The sequence below is a fragment of the Rhipicephalus sanguineus genome, chromosome 9, assembly GCF_013339695.2.
Source record: "Rhipicephalus sanguineus isolate Rsan-2018 chromosome 9, BIME_Rsan_1.4, whole genome shotgun sequence".
NCBI lineage: Eukaryota > Metazoa > Arthropoda > Arachnida > Ixodida > Ixodidae > Rhipicephalus > Rhipicephalus sanguineus.
Genome location: NC_051184.2, coordinates 21,069,386 through 21,089,790, shown reverse-complemented (window position 1 = coordinate 21,089,790; position 20,405 = coordinate 21,069,386). Strand labels below are relative to the sequence as shown.

Below are 20,405 nucleotides of genomic sequence, written 5' to 3'. Positions count from 1 at the left end.
AACCATGCTGCACCCCATACGCCATCTCGCACACGGCAGGAGCGAACTATACGGACTGGCTTTCTGAAAAGAAAGCAGCGACTCATGCCGTACAGTAAGAGAGGGTCTGAAACGTCGCTTCAGCAGTTGAATCACGCATCAAGACAACGTGTCCGGGTGTGTGTGTGTGTGTGTGTGTGTGTGTGTGTGTGTGTGTGTGTGTGTGTGTGTGTGTGTGTGTGTGTGTGTGTGTGTGTGTGTGTGTGTGTGTGTGTGTGTGTGTGTGTGTGTGTTGGTACTCGCGAAGTGACCACAAAAAATAATGCCCCCTGAATCGCGACCACGACCGGAGGAGAGTCCCAAGCTTCTTCTATACTGCTAAACAACAATACAAAGAAAAGGCGAAAGAAAACGTGGCTGCTCCCAATTGAAATTGAAGCAGCAGCTCTTGCTAGCCTCTATCCAAGCCGAGACCACCGCAAAGTCGTCGGGGAGATCCGCAAAGAAGATGACTCTTTTTCGTTTCGTTACTTCGCCTCCCAAAAAAAGCATCCCAAAAAAGCAGTAAGGCACATGGCGTGCCCACACACACACACGCATGTACGCAATCGTTTGGGGCCATCGACCCAATTCTTATAGATGACGGCAGCTCACACAAGCCACCCCGTCTTTATACTACTAACCCCTCGCAGCACCGTCCTCAGGAAGAAACGAAAAACATATATACAAGAACACACGCATTTGAGCGGCTGTCGTTTCACCTTTTCTTCTTTTTACCTCACCCCCTGCGTACAAACTGGCCAACCAAAAGGCTGCGGCGGACGTGACAGGTTACCCGGCCTTTGATCCCGCACAACTTGATCGTGCGGCCTGAAACTGTATCAAGTTCGACTTTCGGGACAAGACTCGCTCCTAAATCGCCAGCAGCGCCCCCTCACTGGATAGCCCCATATAGTGCTCCGCGGTGTTCTCTTTCCTTCTGGTAATGCGCTTCTGGTTCCAGTTTCGAAAAAAAAAGGCGTCGTCTGCTTCATTTCTGTTTTCCTTCTGCTTCTGTATCGCGTAGCTTCTGTCCTGAAACCCGCCTTTCTTATTGCGCCTTCGTACGAGCACTACTCCGCTCTTATCTCCGCTGACACCAGCCTAATCCGTGCCTTCAATCTGCCTTCCCGCCTTATCTGTCCTTCGTTGTTGTTGCTGTTAGTTGACAACAGCTACACGTTAACGCGTTCGTCAAAATAAAACAGACGGACTTGAAGAGGAGTACTTCTGTCCCCGTTCCGTTTCTGCTCTTCTTTCACCTGATCCAGTTCTCCTCCGCGCTAAAAAAAAAACAGTTCTACAAGTAGTCCACTCATTCACTGGCATTCTGTACGTTTTCCGTAATGCTTACGTACGAAGTGATAATCAGGTGGCCGTATTACCGGTTGGTTTCCTCAAGCGTACTAGTAGTAAACACGCACAGACTGCTATAGGTCTCGTACTCAAACTTAGATAGCTGATACCAACTTTGATTTTTCAATTCTCGTAAGTACCGAGTTATAATTTGTCGGCCTATACACCTTTTCAACGAAGGCTCCTTGGGCACCGCCATAATCCCCTCTGGGCTGTAGGCGTGACCACCCAAAAATGAGCTGTCCAGAAAGTGACGTCAGCCTTTGTACTCCCGTGCCGCAGTCCAGAAAGGAGGTGTTTCTTCTCTCCTGTGAAAATGTCTATGCACCTTTTCAAGGAAGGCTCCCTGGGTGCCGCCATAATCCCCTATGTGCTGTGGAGTATAAGCATTGCCGTTGTACAGCGACGTCTGCCTGCGTTAGCCATTTGAATACCGTGCCACATTCTAGAAAGGAGTTGCTACCCCTCTCGATTAGAATGACCTACCGCCCAGCACAATATGCACTGCAGATATGCTTAATTAATCCGTCTGGCGGGTCACCAGTCCCATCCACGCACTACGACGGAGGCCCGCGACTCATGGATGACCACGACTCATGAAGGCTTTCCATGGTTCATGAAGGCCCGTGACTGAAGCTACGGACGTGAAAGCCCACGACTCGCATCAACAAACTGCCACGCGAAAGACCTGGGCGTCCACAAGATGAAATTGGTTCTGAAGCAGACAACTTTTGTCTTCCGCAATCTTTGAAATTCTACCTACAGTCATCTTTCCCGATACTATTATCCATTTTATTTCTTTTGCAGAACTAACGTTAGCCTCTTTTCCGGATTCGTAGGAAAACCCAGTGTTCTACAAGATCTATCGCACCGTTAAATATGTGAATGCTCTGCGCTTCATCGGTTGTAACCTTTTTTTTACGTTGATCAAAAAGCCAGCCATCTCGATTTATTCCTAAACCTTCGGAATGAGTCATTTGAACTATTGCATGCTTCCTGCTATTATTCTAGTGCCGTATGTATTTACTTGTTGTTAACTTTGTTCCTCTGATTTTCAATCCTAAGCCCAATTTTTCGAGGACGCAGTCCCTGAGTACGTATTCTGCGTATAGACCACTTGTTACGATGATTACACTAGCTATAGTGGTTGCTGCAACAGTTTCCGCTGTACAACAGTTGTACAACAGTAACAGCTGTAACACTTACGTTAGTTCAAGAGTTATTTACCAGACGCGATTAGTCGACACACTGGTTACAATTTTTAGTTGAGCTAACGATTACTAGTTCATGAAGTGCTTGTTACAAAATACTGATTGAGCGATCTGGTTTTGCACGACTCATCATTTCATGGTTACGAAGGAAATAACGATTTAACCTTCCGTGTAACAAGTAGCCGTAACACTCACTCTAAACGCTCCAGCGTGCGGAAGTTTTCATGGTTGCCTTCCAAACTCATAGATTTTCCTGCAAAATGTGTCCCCCCTCCCCCCACAAAAAAGAAGGACTGTTGTCTAGCTGAATGTTCCAACTGAATTGGTATAACTGAATATACCTGAAACATTGTTCTGTTTTGACTCATCCCTTTATTATGGGAAGAAATTAGGATATATTCCTGCAGCAGCTGATTAAAATGAGTGCCACAACATTCTCGGCACGTTATGGCAGTATGCATATATATGTACGTACATCGGAATCGAGCCCGACGTAGTAGAGTTTCCTCTTTACAAGATCAAGTCGAACGGCTAGTCCGTGCGTGCAGTGGCCAAACGGTACGAGCGAAAACGCCATAAAAGAAAACGGGTTTCTGCTTCGACCCGCTCTTCAAGTGCACCGCACTCTCTTTTTTGTGCGTTCATTATTTTCGTTGTTTGCCCGCCGCCGCCGCCGGCCTGACGCGTGTGATAAGGTGACACCAATGTTGGACGTTTCCCGCTCCTCGTCTGGCAACGCCGCGTCACTCCTCCTCTCGCGTTTTCTCGTTTCCTCCTCTCCACCATCTCCTCATCACTCGGAGCAGACGACGCTGCACAACAGCAACCCGGCGCTCCACGTCTGGCAACAGCGCTTCGTCACCCTCCTCACCCTCTCGCGTTTTCTCGTTTTACCCTTTCTCTCGCCATCGCTCGGAGCAGACGACAGCCTCTCGGCCGCGAGCAGACGACGCTCGGCGCTCGGTGCCTTTACTTGTATGCGTGTGTGTGTGCTGCGCTTTTCGTGCACGACAGCTTGAAACCTCCGGACGTTTCCGCAAGTTCATCACCCGTGGCTCACCGCTGCAAAACGACGAATAAACGTTCTTAACGACTACAGTGTTAGTTTCAAAACGGAAGTTTCGGAGAACGTCTGCGGGACGTTTCGGCTCCCGGAACTACCGCTGCCACTCGCTCGGTCAAGGAGTCTCGGGCATCGTGTCGTCGAATAATGAACTGTGCATTCGTATTTTGTGTGCCGTGATGCGAGAAGTTGTGCTGCGCGGTCGAAGTGCGAGGATTTGACGCCGAAGTGTTCGTTGTGTTAAGTTGAGCTCTTCCCACCGTTTGGATACCTGGCAAGGCGTCCGGAGGATCCTTCTGTTGAGGTTAGTGGACAATCTACGCAGTTGTTGACAACACTGCGATTTTCGCTGGAAGGAAATCGGTAAATAGCGCAAGGGTTCAGTTGTGCTACAACGAAAAATTAGTGTCGTGGTTATTCTTTTACAAATTACGAGGTTTAAATGAGTCGCCCATTACAGACTCTTTCATAGCACCAGACCTGTTTGCTTTCTTCCACGTCATAGCTAATTTGAATGCTGTAGATGTTTCCTGGTTCAGCTAGTTTAGCAAAAGTGGACAGATCCATAGAGTCGATTGGACTTTAGAGATCGCGTAAGGTTCTTGTTTTCAATGACATTATAGGCTGTATCGTGATTCGGCTGGGAAGTTTACGAAGTAACAGTAATCTAGGCGACCTCCAGACATCAGACCAACGATCAGACGTCATATTACGGCGCAGCGGAAAAGACCCTTCGCGGTTGTTGTTGAGGCAGACAATATCTTTCGTCCGATACCTTTGGACTTGAAGGTCTTCGGAAAAGCCGTCATGCGGTCTAATTGCGTGAAAACGCGACACTGAGGGTGCCCGACTTCGTAGATATCGTATCTCGCTGATTCTAGGTCGACGGTTGTTGGGTGACAACGGGCCGCGGAAACTCGCCCAGGACGTTTGATTTGATAAAGTTGTTCAGGTCCCAGAACGCAAATTACGCTCGTATAGTGACGTCATCGGAGACATTCGATCGATTTGTATCACGCGTCAAGTGTTGAACAATAGGCTTAATCGAAAAGAACGACTGTAATCAAGTGGACTAATTATGAAGGCAGTCTCGTCGATCGGTAAAACGGTGCAAATTATCTTTAGTTGAGATCGTGCCAATTGCATGGTGCCAATTAGCACGCGATCGTTGGCAGACGGTGGGATATAGGTGAGCTTTAGAGCCAAAGATGACTGATAACATATTGTTTTCGATTCTATATTCTGAATTGCGCGCACCTGCCCTGTTCAGTATGATGGGAACTGACCTAATCTGTCACTTAGGTTGGCTGTAGGTAAACCTTAATCGTAGTTAATCAGCGCATTATTCACTGACTATGCTTTTACGCATTTCGATTGCTTAGAAATTAATTGATTAAATTTGGTAGGCATGGAACTCTTGAAATCATACACATGCTTTGTACTCTATGTGCAGTTCTTTTCTTTGATCAGTTTACTTCGATAGCGCACTGTTGATTCCTACAAGCCTTTTAGCTATACATAATGTCCGAAGACATTAATGACAAATCTAGCTTCCTTTAAAATAAACAATACCTATTTTTATATAAATTGTGTATACGGTGTTTACACGTGAGAGGTCCGCTCCGCAAACAGGCGGCTCATTGATTTGTTGGTCTATGTTAATCGATTAGGTTGAACGCCCCCTATAGCAGCCCCTTGACCGAGGAGTTCGCATTCTTACATTGTTATTACGCCGCCGTCGTAATCAGGGCCTCTATTCTGCCAGGGTCCGAACCGACGACTTTTCATTCTCAGCGACAGAGCTCTAGGTTCGCCGAGCAGACTCGGCATGTAAGAACGGTGGATGACAGATGAACAATGCCGTCAATACCGAAACTTCATTAGTGCTGTAACAGGAAAAGTCTGCGAATATAAGCGATGTGGTGTGTCCAGTAGCTTTCCGGTCGAAAGGCACACTAAGCTGTATCGCAAAGCACTACGTTGGGAACTTCTCAAACGTATCGAAAAGCACTACGTTAAGTTGGTAACCTCTCGAGAGCACCGGGAAGCAATTTGTTAGGAACTTCCCAACAGTATCGCAAGACACTCCGTTGGGAATTTCCCTACAGTATCGCAAACACCACGTTGGTAACTATCAACAGTATCGCAAAACACTATATACACTGGGAACTTCTCAACAGTATCGAAAGGCACTACGTTAAGTTGGGAACTTCTCAACAGCATCGCAAACTTCGTTGGGAACTTCTTAACAGCATCGCACAACACTACGTTAGGAACTTCTCAACAGTATCGCAAAACGATCCGTTGGGAACTGCTCGACAGTATCGCAAAGACTACGTTATAGGAGCCTGCGAATGCCTATTTTGTGTATTTATGTGTGTTTGTGACTGTATGCGTACTATTTGCGTGTACATGTGATCATTGTATATACCACAGTAATCACCTGACACCTGGAGTAGCAAGCCGGGCGATAAACCAGGCCAACATGTCCGGGAATTTCATCAAATATTATCTCTCTCATCAACAGTATCACAAAGCATTGCGTTGGGAACCTTAACAAGATCGCATAAGTAAATCTCGATATGATTGAAACATAAATATACATTTGTGAACAGGACTCAAATATAACAAGTTTCTTGGGAGTTTTTGTAATTCATACAATAACTGGGTACTTTAACTGGGTGTCTTTACATAAAATTCTACAATGAATGTAAAAACTCAGCCCGGGAAGACAAAATCAGACGAGTGCCGCTGCCACGTGTTCAAGGTGCGGTACGCTCGGTACGATAGGTTGGTAAACTTCTTGAGACCGACTTGCGAGCCTGTTCGAACACTGATTTCGTGACTCGAAGTTCAAGTGAGCCCGTCGGAGTCTAGAAATTTAGGCGACTCTGATTCTCAAGAAGTGTGACCGAGTTAGTATTTTGGCGAGTCAGAGTGCGGCGAGCGTGGCTGAACAGAATTACTTGTTTCAGTTTGCTATGTGTCTTTTTTTTCTTTACTTGCTCATTTCTTATTTTCGGGTAACCACATTTTTCTCTCTTTTTTTTGTTTGGCTGCAGAACGTGTATAAATGGAGTGGTCGAGGTTATAGAAACGTCAATCTCTCTACAGCAAAACCGTTAAAACAGAACAGAATTACGCTAACACTGATTATGAGTGAATACGGCTGAGTATATAGAACTTCTTCGAGCCGGAGTGTGGGTGAATTTAGCTTAGCAGAATTCTGGTGACTGAGTGAATCTGTCTTGAGCCTAATTTCAATGTGTAAGATCGAGTGAGCCCACCTGCGTAGAACTTCCGCGAATGTGAGCGAGTTTGGCTGAATAGATACTTCGACGAATCCGGTGCCCCCCAAGAGGGGCAGAATTCTGGCGACTCTGAGACTGAGCAAACCTATTTAAGGAGAGAACTTCAGCGCAAATCAAGACGGACCACTAACAATAGAAGATACAAGCACTGGCACTGGTGCCTTGATTTGCGCTGAAGATCTCTCCTTGAATGCTATGTACCAAGTAGCCTGCCCAACAAAAGTCTTACTGATTAACCCTAACGGCGTAGTATTTCGGACACGCTGAATAAGGCGAGCACAGCTGGTCAGAAGTGAGTAAGGTGAGCACGGCTGTGCAGAATGTCGGTGGCTGTAAGTCCGGATGGATCTGGATGAGTTGTTTTTTGGCGAGCGAGTGAGCCCGGCTTAGCAGAATTTGGGCGTCTCTGAATTAGTCTGGCTAAGCAGTATTTTGGAGAGTCTGGGTATGAGTGAATGTGGCTAAGCAGTATTTTGGCGGCTGAGTCCGAGTGACTCTGGCTGAGCAGAATTTTGAGTGTCCCTGAGTCCGAGCTTATCTGACTGAGTGGAATTTTTGTCACCCACTAGTCTGAGTGAATCTGAACGTTGGTGACTCGGTGTATGAGTGAATCTGTCTGAGTAGAATTTGGTGACTGTGCATCTGGCTGAGCAGAGCTTTGGTGACTCTTGAGTCTGAGTAAAACTGGCAAAGCAGAGTGTTGATGAGTCGGTGTCTGAGTGAATCCGGCTGAGTAGAATTTCGCTGGCTCTTGAGTTCTAGTAGATCTGGCTGAGCAGAATTTCGGCGTCTGAGTCCGAGTGGATCCGGCTCAGCAGAATTTTGGTACTCCCAGACTGAGTGAAACTGGATGCGTAGAGCACTGGCTAGTCTGAGTCAGAGTGAATTTGGCTGAGTACAATTTTGGTGCCTATGAGTCCGAGGGGATCTGGCTGAGTAGAATTTTGGCGAGTGAGTTTGAGTGAGCCCGGCGGTAGTCTAATTTTGGCCACTCGGAGTGTGTCTGGGCTAAGCTGTATTTTGGCGAATCTGAGTCAGATTGAAACTGGCTCAACAGAATTTCGGTGACTCTGAGTCCGAGTGAATCTAGCTTAGAGCTATTGTGAGCGAGCTCGAGCGAGCCAGGCCGAGCGAAAATTTGGCGACTCTGAGTAAGTCTTTCGCTAAGCAGTATATCGACAAGTCTGATTTCCAAGTGCCCGGCCGCACCGAACTTCCGGTGAGTCCGAGTGAGCCGTAAACAAGAAATATTGCTTTGTCGTGAGTGTGTTCCGTTCGTGTTGCCGACGTGTGCTCCGTGCAGAGGTTTGACTTCTCCGTGTAATCCGATCGCTCAGTTCTATTGACAATTTTTCTAAGTCTTCGAAGCCACTTCTTGCATGAATTGAGCTATTACGCAATAACCACTTCTCTTGAAGCTTTCCCACCGACCGTGCCTCATGCAGTTGTGCTTACGTTACTAAAGTGAGGCTGCTGACCTGCCAAGGCCCTATGCAGTCTCACGTCATCTACGCTTAAACATCGCTCTCACTTAGAAGCATAGCTCCGACGAAGTGCTCTGTTCTATCGCAGAGCAACTCTGTCTGTATTATGTTTCGTATAATCGGACTTCCTGCATCAATTAAAGTATCAACGTCTCCTTCATGTTTCCATTTCGGTCCCTTCATGTATAGCCTCGGGAGATACGCAATTCGCTGCTGCCCGCGGAGACGTCGCGCGCGCGCTTTCGTGCCCTTCGGAGGTGACGTCACCGATTTCCGGCGTCCTCTATTGGCCGCTGGCGACGGCTGTCCTTGGACGCCGCCGTTAAGAGTCCTCGCCACAAAACCATATCTCGTTAGTATGCGCGCTCGCGTCGGCCCCCCTAAGGAGTCCTTCTACATTTTCTTTCTTTATTGCCGTTGTTTCGGTGTCAACGTGATTGCGCGCTTGATCATGACCGCTGTACAGCTCGGCCGCACGTTTTTGCGAAATCCGGGATAGAGCAAAGGATCAGGTCGGCGCCATTTTTATTTTTGTTTTCCCAGCATCCTACCCCTCCCTCTCTCTCTCTCTCTCCATCTTCGGCTTCTGTAGTAGGTAAGTTGGCGCGCCTGAGATATATCCTGTTTTACGACCTCTGGTGTTGTCCGCGATGGCAAACAGTTCGCCCCTTTCTTGTCGTACGTTAAGATCTGGAACCCCACCATTGCCGTGGGTGAACTTTTTCCTTTTTTTGGCACGTGACTTACGGACGCGAGCCGCGCAGCTGCTGTGTAGCATAAGACGCGGCGCTGCAGACCAACTAGCGACAGCCGCGGTCCCGAAGCCAATTAGAGTTTATTCGATAGACTAGTCCAACAGATATGAAATTAAAGGCTTGTTTTTCTTTGTTAGACACCGCCTTAATGAAAGCCCACAGACAAATGAAACCGAGGAGGGTATAGGGGACGTTATTTGTAGTAATCACGATATAAATGTGAATAAATTAAAGTGGACGAAAAGGCTACTTGCCGCTGGCAGGGATCGAACCTGCAACCGTAGGATAACGCGTCCGATGCTCTACCAACTGACCTCCCAGATTTAGATGCACATAAATACCCGATGAAGTGGACGGGAGGACGACCGCAGCTGTAGCTCAAGCACAGAAGACGCGCGTGTGACGTTTCGGACGGGGTCCGGCATGATGAAGGCCGGACCCCGGCCGAAAACGTCAATAAGTCGCTTCACACACGCGTCTACATGCACTTTACTGTGAATTTTCCACCAGACCCAGACACCTTTTGTTTTGGTGTATGTAGCACACAAATCGTGTAATACAATTTCAATGTAAGTATGTATCTTTCTGGCCACGTTTCAAGGTTTCCCGTCACCGTCTGCCTAACTGTTCTCGGTAGTCTCGTATATCAATTGCGCATGGATGTCAATGATCTTCGGATTGGCTTCGGATCGTATGCTCTGTAACTCAAGCATGGCTACACGGTTTTCGGCTAGCGTTTTCTTCTGCGTACGCGCCGCGGAAACCGGAGCCGACCGAAACGGACGCGACTGCACGCGCTCGCAGAACCAGACACTCTTTCTCGTCCTGTTTTCGATTCTCGCCATAGTTATAGTCTTGTGGGGCACTTATATGGCTCGGCACGCGACTTGACTCGGCTAGAGCTTAAATTTACGAGATCGTGGCGAAACTCTCGTCTCGGAGGTCGGCACTGCATTTAATACTGCCACTTGAGCGGTGTGCAAATATAACTTGCCATTTGCCGCGGCTTTCTCTCAGGCCATAAAGCAGACGACACGCTGCTTGTTTCGAAATCGCATAATACGTACGTCTGCTAAGAGCGAGGTGATGCAAGCTACTGTGCAATGCTTTTTATCTGCCTACGCACCCTCGCTTGCATTAGCGTTCGGTGCATACTCGGATGCGTTTGCACTTCTACATGGCAACTGACGTATACCGGCTTCGCATGCAACATTCGTCCTCCTATTTTCTGGCCGTTTTCCGGACCTACATCGTCGACTCATATCGTCCCGTGTTTGGCACGCGTTCTTGCTGGCCTAGGCCTTATAACCTCTTCAAAAACATCGTTGTGCTTATCACTTGTGGCGAAAGAAAACACTCAGCCCTCTACGCTGAATCTTCCGGTTATCGTCCTAGATGGCATTACTGGATATGCGCCTGGCTCCGCTGGTATAGCTCGCTGGAATCTCCCGCTGACGCGACGCTGGTATATTGGTAAATTCCTTCTGGTATAAAGTGTGCCATCAACGTGTTGTTCCCTCCGGTATACGTCGCATATCTCGCGCAACTGCATATTGCTGCGCCAGCTTCCGTGGCAGGACGTCCCATGCGGCCGTCGCGATAAGATCTCTCGATATTCGGAAGTCGCGCATAGTGGTTGTAGTTGCTACGGCATTGTATACCTACACGTGGCCAGATTTTGACACAGCCAGTTCGGCCTTACTGTTGGCATGGGAAACGGTGCTCTGTACACTGCAAGATTCACGCTTGTTAGTTCTGGTGGCTGTTTGGCTCGATCACAATCATACGGAACGCCTAGGGGGTACGCGCTTCTGAGTGTTGCGGTGATATTTGTGAGCGCATGCGACGCCAGAACATAAGCTGTCATTTGGAGAGTGTTATTTCGCACACTACATACAACGAACTCTTAGCGCTTATATGAATAGATTGATGTAGTCTACAAACCTTTTAGACAGATGCTGGGTTACCTTATGAACTGCTTTTATCATGGTTATATGCATAATCGTCCTTCTACAAGGTAGAAGGAAGTGAACCTATATAATATAGTATGAAACTTATCGGTCGTGTGTGCGGTCTACGTAAGCGTTTACACTGCACATTGTTCATCAGCAAAAGACGCCCTGTAAGCGATGTTGTAGACACTGGTTATAGTTCGCTTATAATCCTTCGCCTATACTCTCTTGTAGTTCCATGGTACAAATAGATTATACGCAGCTTCAACTGACTTAACATCGCGAAGGTTGAGAAAAAAGTTGAGCTGGTGGCATCAGCGCACCTCTCCTCCGCTTTCGCCAACGCTGGGCGCACTCTTCCTCCTCTCTCACCATCACCACGTGTGCTCTAGCGCATGCCGCCATTGGCCAACTGCTTTCACCGTCACAGCCAGTCGGGCTCCTGCTGTCTCCTCCTCTCCACACCACCTGCCCCACCCCCACCATAGCTTCGCCTTTGCTCTCCACCTCTCTACCAACTTTACCCTCTCCCTGTCACCACCCTTTCTCCACGAAGCTCAACTCGCTACACTAGGCTTCCCTCTCACCCACTTAGCTTTACCCATGCTCTCCCTCTCGTAAGGCTTCGCTACCGCATTTGGGCTAGAAAGTGCGGACGACGGATCCCCAGGAATTTGATCCGCTGAACGATGTCTTCACACTTTCAAACGCCCCATACGGCTGTTCGGGACTGCGTCCATTCCATGGGCGACACACGGAACGCAAGCTATGCGTGCGCACGGCTTTTCTTCTCGTGACCTCTACGCGCCCTTTCGTTATTCAAGAGCGTCTCACTGATCCCCCAGTATACGTATGCACCTCTCACGTCGTCGGCGTGCCATTCACATTAATTAAGCTGCTCACGAGTGGGGAGCAACGTTTCCCACGCCGCTCATGAGTGAAAAAACAAGAACGATCACGTTGTTCGAGAGACACCGTAGTACCAGACGCTGCGAACATGCCGGTTAGGTGTACCATATATGCGTCCTCCATTGTTTTGCACGCTCCCATCCGCTACCTGCGGCGCGCATCGCTCATCTGTTTGACCCCGTATTTGCAGACGCGCCTCTATAGCTTCACCCTGCACCTATTATAACGCCCGTCGTCTGCATTTCAATGGCTCGCCTACAGCCGTCATCATCCACTTCCACATCATGGCGGCTCCCCCGCTTGTCTTATGTTGTCTCACGACCACTCATATACCGGTTTGTGTTCGTGTTTTCTTCGATCGCCTGTTCATCTTTCGTCTGCTCTTTTATCTATTGGCCATCTTTCATCTGGTCTTCTTCTATCGTCTGCCCATGTTTCGTCTGCTCTTTTTCCATCGTCTGCTCATTTTTCGTCTACTCTTCTATCGTGTCTTCGTTTCCTTATGATCATTTTAGTCTTCTTCATCTGGAACTCCTACGACGTGCAGATGCAAGCCCCGATCTTTCAAGGGACGTGAACACGTGATCGTTCACGGGGCCAGTCGTGTCTTCTCGAAACTCCAGTTCGCGCTTCATCTGTTCCAAAGTCTGCTGCCATAAAAAATCACGAAGCAAATGCATTCTGACGACGCACAAAGTCAGAAAAGAGAGCACAAGACAAAACAAAAACAAAAGCGGCTTTGTCCATGGCTTCGACTACGTCTTTGTCTCGGTCATTCGGTTCTTCATGGCCTGCTTCATAAGCGCCGCGTCCTGTTCCATTTATAGAGCCGACAGCTCCGCTGGATTGTCCGCGGCGCCTGGTGGGACCTGTCATCTCTTCATGGCTTTCTTGTTATTTATATAGCTTGGCTTTTGTTGTCTCGGTTTTTTGTCTTTGGCTTCTTGTTCGGCATGCGGCTTTCACGAGCACGCCTCTTGAAGAGCGAGAGACTGTCAAAGAGAACGCGATCATCTCTCCATTTGTGTAGGGTGTATCAGCGAGAGGGCGTTTCAGATTGTCCTTATATTTCTTAACCCTCTTTTCTCCCACAGCACCATGTTGCTTGTAATGAACAACCTGTCCTTCTTTTCTGCCATATTTTAGCAAGGTACGGTCCTCACCCAATGGCTGGACTTATCGCCCGTATATCGCATGCATCAAGGACTATGTTTTTCTCTGTCGCGTGCCCCACATTTAATTGTGAACAGAACGTGAATTGTAATTTCGGGAAAAATCTTCATGCTCGCCGCTGGCAATGGATCCTTCCTTGACGGCGTTCTTCAATGTTCAGCACTGAGACGTGAATTAGTACGCCAGATATTTCATTCCTTACTGTAATGAATGTAGACGGCTAGAAATGTTAGCTGTATGTACAGCTTAAAACGTGTGCCAATTTTTTTTAAAATTGGGCATTGCCATCCGGAATAGTTTTGGAGACTACTTATGAATGAAATGTGACTTTCCTTTATCATGACTGATGGATTATGACAGTACCATAACGTATGGTACCGGAAATGAGGTATAAGTAACAAATCAATTTGGCCTGAAGCTAAGGAAACTGCACAACAAGTAAAAAACGCATTTTTGAATGAGTTGGCCATCGTATACCGAAGACTTAAAAATGTGACAATTTCACGTGAATACCTAGCACGATGTTGACGGGTGCAAGAGCTCATGGTTTCCTTCTGCACTTGGACAGCTCACATGTGCACGCTGCTCATGTAACACCACACTTCATTGCTCGCGCAGGGCACCCCACGCGGATTTGTCGCCAAAAGTTATAACAAAAAGCAAATGGCAAAGCGAAGTTTTATAGCGCATGAGGGTGGTGTATAAGACTGACCCGAGAAGCGCCTTAGGTTCCTCCACCATTTATACATTTATAACGTACGCACTACATATGTTGGGCCACAGTTCTCTGTCGAGGCGCGCAGGGCAACACGTACACGTATTCCACCACCGAAATTGTGCTCAGAATCAAATGGGCTCCAGTCAACTCTGTAAAGGCAGTCGCCCAGCGAAGCTGCATGTGCTTTCACCTGATTCGATAGGCCGATGTGACAAAGCCGGGAACGATTGAACAATGCACTTCGTGAAATGATTGAGAGCAGTAGAGTAGCCAGAAGTTTACCCCGGGGGGGAAGGGGGGGGGGAGCTCAACCATACTTTATGCATGTTCGTGTGTGCGTTTCTATGTGTGCGTGTAATGTATACACGTGCAAAATTAAAACATTTAAGGGGGTTGAACCCCCTCTCCCCAGCTTTCCTGGATACGCCAGTGATTGACAGCAATACAATTAGGTGCTCTGTACCATAGTGTTGACGCTGCTCTTCGAGAGTGGCCCGACGTATGCGTGGCCTTGCCATAGGGATGTCACAACGTAAACGAAACCAGTCGCTAGGCGGCTTGTGTTTAGAACGAAACGAATCAGAGTACTCTATACCATGGGAGAGCAGTATGAAGCTTTGCCTAAGAAGATGTGTCTTTAGAAGTATGTTTGGCGATTTAGAGTCCTATGTACTATACCGTGAAAGCGGTAAACCTATGACTATCGACTAGAAGTAAGGGTGTTCGAATATCAAATTTTTCGAATACGAATCGAATACGAATATCCACCTTCGAATATCGAATCGAATATCGAATATCAAAGGAAAAATGCCTCCACAGTAACAATATTGTATTTAACATGTAGCTATTTAAAAAAAAAAAAACATTAACAGCCTGACTGGCAACACAACGTACACTGCTATCTCTAGAACACAATGTCCAGGATAGCAGAATGCACATCACAACACAATCAAATATCACGGCACAATGAAAGTAATGACTAGATGTTATCATGAAGAAATATGAGTTGCTCCACATGAGCAGGCAGCAGGCGTTCCCTTCTAACAGAGACAACCCCCCCCCCCCTCCCACTGAAAAGGCATGCTCGCTTGGAAGTTGGAACAGAAGTGGCTGGTATAGGGAGTTACTTGGGGCAAAGCTTTGCCAAACTGGGGTATCTGAAGGTGCCTACAGTCCGCCACCAGTCACGTGGGTCACTGTCTTTCTGCAGAAGTGGTCCCGCATAGTGAACGAGCGGTAGTGCGGCACGTTACGGCCGCATATTATAGAAAATGTACGGTTACATAATCGCCAACAGCGCTGCACGTCGGAGATGCACCAGCAATAAATCATTCGTATTGGGGCGCTCGTCGCAGGCAGATATCGTGCCTCCGTGTACTTACGATGTTTATCGCTCCTCTCGGCAACGTTTTTAGCTATACGAACACAGCATAAATGTGGAAGACGAGTTATTTTATGCATGATAATCGAATCGCATATTCGAATTTTCGAAATTATCGATTATTCGAAACTTTTCGAATACACGATTTTCGAATCGAATACGAATATTTCGAATGTAATATTCGACGAATATTCGGAACTTTCGAATATTCGCACACCCCTAACTAGAAGGTATGCGACGTTATGCGTTTGAGCTCACTGAGTACGGATCTATTTACTGTCAAAAGCACATGTTTGTCTTCCTGGTTTTATAGGATGACACCTTAAAAGGCATGGCTCATTTCCGTGGAGACAACATAAACAATACCAAGGCAACGATAACGCTTTCGTCGGCAAAACGCAGCTTTTATTTTGTAATTAGCCAAGCATTTAAAACAACCGAGCATAATGTTTTGCACTTGCATGCGTAAATTCAACGGAAATAGCCACTTGGCGCTTTCGTGGAATGGTTTTTATGTGTACGGACGCGATGAATCCCGGGAGACTAGTCATGCTAGCTTCGCTCTAAGAATGAAAGCGAGTTACACTATGTGTGTACTTTACCTTGACTTTACCATGGGAGATTGGTCAGCTGTCGTTTGAAGTAACAGCACGGTAAACGACGATGTAGAGTAAACGCACTCAAGTGTTTATAGCAGAATGTGATCGATGGAGGGTACTGCGTAGTCTACTAAGGAAGGGCCCAATGCGGCCATCCCTAATACCTAAATACTGACACGAGAAGCGCCCACGTAGTTCTTGACCACCTATGTGTTTAAAAAATATAAACAATTTAGAGTAATTTGTACACTACTATGTAAAAGAGCTGTACTTAGCTGGCCCAGTAAACACTATCGTGTGTACAGCGGTGTCGTAGAGGTTATGCACGTATACACTGCTCACGGATATAAAGACGACATGAAAACTTTTAGTATAACTACTGGTATGCGCAATTGCTACAGAGATAACTGCGTCATATCGCAACGGATCTGGCCGTTAAAGGCAATGTTGGCTCTGATGTGAATGCCCGAGTAGAAATTACGCCGATGTAACACAAACTGAAGACGGTGGCAACGAAAGCACGTGCATTACATAGCCCTAACTTGTCGCGTTTCAGTACCTGAGTATACTGAACGTATTTGTTTAGACATCGTCGAAAACTACTTGGTGTATTACGTACTCTACCATGGAAGAGTTGTATGCAGCTGTACCTGACTGCCCGAAAACAACGCAGAGAACATCTGTGACTATTTCTAGAAAAAAAAAATGCGCAGCTTGCACTTAGTCGCGCGAGGCCATGGGTCACAGCAGAGGGGCTGGGCGCGTTTCAGCATTTCGTGTTAACCATCCGTACAGAATGCTTGGGCGGTGATTGAGCGCGAGCCGGTTCATGACGGTGATAATCTTCTATCTACGACACACGGCAAACCTCGCCTATCACAGCTCTGCTCTGAAAAAACTAAACTATTGGGAGTACTACGTGAGAGTATAGTCAGCTGTCTCTGTGTTCAGGTGGTTTCTTGCTCTGAAGAACATCTGTGCTTAGAAAAATATGTAAGCTGTCTTGATTACTCTGTACTCTATTACGAGTGGGCTGTATGCATCTGTCCCTACAAAATGGACAAAGCCATCACCGGTTCGCGAGGTAGGACAACGCAGCTGATCTTGTGCTTACGTGCTCTTTTCTGGTATTTTCTGGCGTTTATGTGCTTTTAAAATTGTCTGTTACTTTCGGGGGGCGGGGGGGGGGGGTATGTAATATTTGCTGTTCTTTTGTTGCGATTATGTGATTTAATTTGCGATTAGGTAGCTATTTTCTGTTCAATGGTTTCCTTTCTACTGTTTTTCTACTGTTTGCTGCTGCGAGCGTGGTGCGTCTAACTCCCGGCGCTGGCGTTTCGCTGTCGCTTCGCTGGATCGCACAGAAGCTTAATTAGCCCTTCGGCAACGCTGGCGTCCACGGGCAAGCGAGCGCTGGCGTTCCAAACACGCAGCCTGCTCGGATCATGCGTATCAAACGTGGGACCTGCGTGACGTCAACGCGAGACATGAGACGAAGACAGGGCGGTCCCTTAAACTGCCTCGCAGGTTTAAATAAAAAACAAAAGAAACGACTTCGAGCACTTCGTACTCTACCATGGGATAGCTGTGCAGTTGTCTCTGATAGATGGCTCAACTAGAATACAACCGGTTTTGGGGTGGTCAAAACGCTCGACTTCGGAGGGTGTGGTTTCGGGTTCGAACCCAGTCCCTCCAATAAAAATCATTTCTCTTTAACAGCGGCGCTGTTTACGCCAGCCGTTGGTTGCAATCTGTCAACAGAAAACGATCATCATCATGAACCTAAACGCGCTGTGTTCATCCTCTTCTTCCTCTTCGTCCTCTTCTGCTGGGCTCCCAGAACACGTGCGCCGATTCTGATAACTCTGATTGATGAGAGAACCGACACAGAGAAAGAGAAATTCTTGGCGAAAAACGTTTCTCGACGAGGCGGGATTCGAACCCGCGTTCCGAAGGCGAGCATGGTATAACATCAAGGCTATCCAGGCACGCTAGCAGATCATAACATATCCTTGTATAGTAAGTGCAGCAAGTGTGTGGGAAACCGTAGTAGAACAGCGCCGGCGAAAACAACAGACCAGACGAGGAGAAGGACACGTAACCTCGTCTGGTCTGTTGTTTTCGCCGGCGCTGTTCTACTACGATTATGAACCAACTAGCCCAAAAGTACATTTTGTGTGGGAAAGGGAAGCGAAAGTGAGGAGGAGGGAATAAGGAGGGGAGAGGGTAAAGCATATCATTGAAAGGAAGAGAGAAAGAAGGAGAAGGAAGAACGTGAAAGAAATAAAGAGAAAGCAAGGATCGAGAAAGATATAAAGAGCGAGAAAAAAATAGAGCAAGAAAGAAATGGAAAGAAAAAGAGACAGAACAGAGAGGAAGAAAGAAAGGGGAAAACAAAGAGAGAGAAACAAGCAAGGCCTCCAAGCTCCGCTGTTAGTCCAGGCTTGGCACCACTAATTCGAAGCTGTCTCAAGTTTTACTTATTTATTTCTCTACGGCGATGATCGTCTCGAATGACAGAGAGACGAACGGACGGACAGTTTTCCAGTTGAGTCGGCAATGATGCGCTACACGCGGTTACTACGGGGAATGATTTAGAGCACTGATCATGACGTCCCATCACACCAAACGTCGTGATCAAGCCCGCAAAGCAACCTAAGCCACGCTAACCACCGTGGTCAACCTGGGATTGCACTCAGATTTCGGCTAAACAGTGCGTTAAAATTTCGCTCAGGAACTGCCCAGAGGCGCTGCAGTATATCCCGTATTGAGCGTACACCTGTTCATCTAACAACGTTCTGGATAAAAAAAATATATAAACAGTATAATACTATTCTGGCCGTAATTTGCGCTTAGGTGCGTCTGTCCTTAAAGGAAATGACCTAAACTGAGGGATAGTTACGCGATGTGTGTGCAATAGAGCACTGCACGGGCCAGATTTTACGGCCCGGGCCCGGCCCGGGCCCGCTTTATGAAGCCCGAGCCCAGCCCGGGCCCGTGGTTCCAAGCCCGGGCCCGGCCCGGGCCCGGGCGTACATGACCGAACCCAGCCCGAGCCCGGCCCGGACCCGTAGTTCCAAGCCCGGGCCCGGCCCGGGCCCGGGCGTACTTGACCGTACCCAGCCCGAGCCCGGCCCGGGCCCGTCGTTCCACGCCCGGGCCCGGCCTGGGCCCGGCGTTCATTACTAAACTAATCCAGGGCGCGCTTGTTCATGACCAGGTCCGACCCGGGCCCGCTAGAGGATATTAGTGTTGATGATGATTATTAATGATGCCGTGCGCTTTGTAGCGGCGATCGGACGGAAAATTCGGTGTGTACATGCATCGAAATGTTGCTTTGCCCGCGGTGGTAGCTCAGCGCCTAAGCTCTTTCGCTGTCAAGTCCTAGGACACGGGTGCGATTCCCGCGGCCACGGCGGCCGCAATTTGATGGGGGCGAAATGCAAGAACACCCGTGTATATACTTACCTTTAGGTGCACGTTAGAGAACTCGAGGTGGTCGAAATTGATCCGGTGCCACTACGACGTGCCTCGTAATCATATCGTGGTTTTGGCACGTAATGCCAAGGAATATAAATGAAATGTACCGTATGTGTCAACCTCGAATAAGAGACCGAAATCTTTATTCCTCCCATGGGAACAACCGTGATCTGGTCCATTGTTAGTGCTGTTAATATATATATATATATATATATATATATATATATATATATATATATATATATATATATATATATATATATATATATATATATATATATATATATATATATATATATATATATACGTGATCTGGCGTGTTTATAAGGAAACCCACCACGACTTGTTATTTTGACAAAGTCTGGTCCCGCAGACGAAACGTTAGTGAAAATGTACAGTGCCAATCTATATCTATACTGGTGAAAAAAAATAGCACTTCAACTGTTTTTCTATTTTTATTGCTAAGCTTTACTAAGAGCCAGCTCTTTGCACGTGTCACTTCAGCTTGGCACAGTATACCTTAGACCATGCAGTGCATAACGTTCGCGTGTGCTCGAAAGCCCGACTTACGCCTTTTAATGAGCGGGTCCGAGTCCGGCCCGGCCCGCAGCCTCAAGCCTGGGCCCGGCCCAGGCCCGCAGCTTCAAGTCCGGGCCCGGCCCGGGCCCGCACTTTCAAGCCCGAGCCCAGCCCGGGCCCGCCGGAAAACGCTTCGGACGGCCCGGCCCGGCCCGCGGGCCGGGCTGGGCCCGGGCTTTCGGGCCGGCCCGGGCCCGTGCAGTGCTCTAGTGTGCAAGCCTGTAGACATGAGTTAATATCCACGAAGTGAATGATGATTGAGGAGCTGGCTCGGAGATAATCTGGTTTTGCCTGTGTTATTATCATCATCAAGGCTCTCGAAGAACAAGACTTCTCTTTCGCGCGAGCGTGCGCATGTTACAGTTGGCTATGTTATATGTCGTTTTGCCTGCGTTGATATCATCATCAAGGCGCTC

At 47.7% G+C, this 20,405-nt stretch overlaps 1 protein-coding gene across 3 annotated transcripts in view; it reads left to right on the top strand.

Annotated features, from left to right (window-relative positions):
• The window catches only part of LOC119404729 (uncharacterized), a 364,008-nt gene that overhangs the window by 261,183 nt on the left and 82,420 nt on the right, over positions 1 to 20,405 (top strand). Inside the window, exon 1 of one of the 3 annotated variants that reach the window (XM_037671391.2) lies at positions 3,521 to 3,952. The exons of the other annotated variants lie outside the window; for them this stretch is intronic. The gene's annotated coding sequence lies outside the window, so the exon portion shown is untranslated. Of the gene's footprint in view, positions 1 to 3,520; positions 3,953 to 20,405 lie in introns of those variants that run through there. 3 annotated transcript variants of the gene reach the window in all.